Raw genomic sequence first — 3,896 nt, 5'->3', positions numbered from 1 at the left:
CGGCGGAGCGCGGTCATGGCCGCCGCTCTGCCAGCTAGAGCTCGCAGCCGGCGGCGGGCTTGCCAGCGCTCCGGCCGGGCTCCAGCCATGAAGAGTGGGCGGCGGGGCTTTGTCGCGCTCCGGCCAGGAGAGCGGAGGATCGCGGAAGCTTTGCCGCGCTCTGACCAGGTCCAGCCGGGAGAAAAGTGGAGTCCGCGGGCGCTTGCCGCGCTCATGGCCGGGCTCCCAAGCCGGGAGAGCGGCGGCTTGCTATTGCGCTCCGGGGGGAAAAAGCGGCCAGCTTCTGCACTGTGGCTCCCGCAATACGCCTCCACCCGCCCGGCTCCGGCCGAGCGCGGCGAGCCGCACGACTCCCCAGGCTCGGAGATGCACAAGGGCATGATATTTGCCAACGCACCGAGCACTAGAGCTCTGCGGGCAAAATGAGCGTGCGTATTTAATAGAATAGTGTGGGCTTTCCAATTGCCTCTGCCAGCGCGTCCTTCAGAGCCGCTGGAGGCCCCGCCCTAGCCTCTCTCTTCTGCAGTTCCCCAAGCGCTATCCCCCGCGCGCTGCTTTATTGCCTTCCTAAGAGCGTCCCCGGAGTATGAGAGGTGGGGGTTGGGTACTTTAGAGGGCTGGGTGTTCGCAGGCTGCCTCTGCTGCTTCCGCATGATGGCCCCACAACCGTAAGTGCCAGCGACCCCCTGCTATGCAGCCGCTTCTGCACACCACAACCGCACGAGTCACCTTCTGCCAAACTACCACTTATCCTCTTTCCTAGACACCCGCAATTGCCAACAATCCTTAGCACACGCCCTGCCTCTACGTGCCAGCAACATACTCTCGTCGCCACATCTAGACAGCCTGTGATATTACGGAACTGCAAGCATCGTGAGTCACACTTCGGGTATTCTGGTAATTAATTACCTCTCTTGGCGACTCTCCGCCTGCCCTGTCTCCAGTCAACCCCTGCTTGCACCCACTGCCTGAAGCCAGCCAGTCGTACCATCACGCTCAGTACAGCCAGTAGCACAAAATCACTCTCATAAGTTCGGAATGACCCCCCACAGCTTGCCTGAAGACACAGCTCCGAACTCCTATACCAGAACCACAATGCCTGTCAGTACGTTGCTCACCAGAGCCCACGAGGTTTCCTTTGATAATCACGGCACGTGAGTGAGACATACACGGCACAGCAACCTCTCACCTGAGAGTGAGAGTGCGCGCGTACCCCCTCGCCGCTGCCTTTACCCAGCCCACTCGTCACGCTGTTGGGCCATCCCGAACCCAGTTTCCAGGGCATTAACCCGGCAAGGGAGCAGCTGGAACCCAAAGCACATGATGCCAGCATGCCACCCCAGGGAGTTGAGCGGGCGATCGGGCTATCAACCATGTAACAAGGGACTGGTACATCTAAATAAACCAAATCAAGCAGCAATAATAGTGATGCAAGTGTATATAATCTTTATTATTCATACGTAGTGTATGGTCCTCAGTCAAAATAATACTAATGAAAGAAATGAGAGGCTTTTTTTTTCACACAGTTTTTAAAGGATCATCCCTCCGATCGTGTGCTTCATCATTGGTGGTAGTTCAATTCCTTTCTCTTGGCAGCCTGTTCCTTTTTCATGGCTTATCCTTATCCTCCAGTCTTGTATAACCATTTTTATATTTAACATGTGGGAATACAGATTCAATAAGCTATTTCACCATCTCTTCCTGGTGTTGTTCCTTAACTTTGCAGTCTTCAGAAGTCGTGCTGACTGGAGCAGTCATTCAAGGCTCACTGTTTAAAAAAAAACATCTACAGAGAGATAACTGTTGAACTACATAGATTGCCGTGCACTTCTGTTCTTAAGATTTTTGTACGCCCTCATTTGACACATAGTCGTGCGCACATAGCACAGAGAGGCCGCAAGCTGCACATCAGAGATGAGGCGAAGTTTCCCACCGCCCTCACAGCCGGTGAGAGGCAGTGGGACAGGCTGCCCACCCAGTCTTCACCTGGAGAAGGGGCGGGTGGGGGTTGCTTCACTCTGGAAGCCAAGGGTTCTTGTTGACTTGCTGGAAAGCAAAGAGCAGTTACAGGGACCTGAAATCTAATGGGACTATTCCACATGCTAGTGCATGCTTGCAGCGCACAGACCCATAGCTTGCCTGTCTTTGCACCAAAAACATTATGCATCCTTGCATAATAAAAGCTCTTACCAGGAACAGGCTCCTTCTGCTAGGTTCCTCACATACCAAGATCCCAGACGGAAACTGACGAACTGGTCTTAGCTCTTCTGGCTCATGGAACTCCGGAGGACAACCCAAACACACTCAGCTGCATAACTCCATGTTTCGGGTGTCCGCTCTTGAGCAACCCTCCCCCTCCTCTTCCAGGCTCTGAGCCCAGACGGCAGTGGAGTGCAAGCAATGTACGCAGACAGAGTGCTAAAAAGGTATGCTGATGAACTGGATACCATCCTAATACCCTGGAGACCAATTACAGCGCTGGTGAGTGTTCCACACTGAGTGACCAGCGCTGTGCAACCAGCGCATGGCATGCTAATCCAGCATGACTTCTCGCTACAGTATATGCCAGACCCAGTGTGTACAGCCAGCGCGTGCAAACGGGAGTTGCAGCGCTGGCTGAAGCTTTAACGTTGCTAGGAACCTTGACTAAGTCTGCATGCGCTGCATCCCTCTCACCAGCGTACAACTTGCAAGTGTAATGCACGCCATTAGACCCGCCACCACGCACTTATACCGGAGCGTCCTGGAGAGATGGAGATTTATCAAGAGAAAAACCTCAGGTGAATTGGGCCCGCCCTAATTCCCAGCCCTCCCGACACATGGCTTGAGTGCTCTTCGACGCTGAACTGGTCCGTGGCATGCATCAGGACCACGTTATTTAAAATAAATCTCCTTCTTTGTCCGCGTCTTGAGTTCTTACTATTGCAACATTACGAGTTCATACTTGCTGGAATAGCACCAGTCACCATTTTTATTATTAGTGAGATTCCAACCCAGAGGTTCATCCCTTTCATCCTGGCGAATCCATTGCAATATTACAGGCAGCATACCTTTTTGTCTACTCTAGACTACACGATTGGGACTATCGAGTGCAATATCCCTGCATCTAAATTGGGCTCAATTTCCTCGGTTAAAGGTAACAGATGTACGACTGACAGGCATCAGATACCTCGGGGGGTAGTGCACTAGTGGGACCAGGTGTGTTGTGGCGATGCAGCAGCAGCTAACATCCAAAGAATGTCACACACTCACAGCTTTGGCCCGAAGAAAGATAAATTTTCCGAGCGAGTAAGAGAACGCTAGTATTCTCTGCCCGTTTCTTTCCGTGCTCTGCCTACGCTTGGCTACCCCACACTACTGAATGCTTACAATGTGTTTCTCATTATCGACCCGCCGCTTACCACCTAGGTAACCAGGTCCTTCTCTGACCCACTTTGATTTGTGCTCCCTCCCTTGGAGTATATAATCACCACTTTGCGCTCAAAGCATGTAAAGCCCTTCCTGCCCAGAGTGCCGGAGGATGGAAGGGATGATTTTCTTCTGATGTATTCTTCTGGTAAGCATCTTCTCACCTCTAAGTGTCCAGAAACTCATAATGAACGCACCTGTGAGAATAAAACAGACACACACTGTGCACAGTCCAACTATTGTGATTAACTCTCTTGCCTGCTGAAACTATGCAGTTGTCTCGTGAATTGGGATAAGGTTGACTCAAGTGGAACTTCAGGGATCTGTCGCGGAATTTTTCACTCAGTCACATCATTTCTGCACAAAATTAAAATGATTAAATGGCGTTTAAGGCAAAAGCACAAAGCCATTCGATCAAGATGCCTATAGTTCTGCCAGTACTGATGGGCAGCGACTTGTCCTTGCCCTTAGCTTGGAAATGCAGACAA

This window comes from Chelonoidis abingdonii, chromosome 6 (genome assembly GCF_003597395.2).
Source record: "Chelonoidis abingdonii isolate Lonesome George chromosome 6, CheloAbing_2.0, whole genome shotgun sequence".
Taxonomy (NCBI): domain Eukaryota; kingdom Metazoa; phylum Chordata; order Testudines; family Testudinidae; genus Chelonoidis; species Chelonoidis abingdonii.
Note: the sequence above shows the minus strand (reverse complement) of the source record.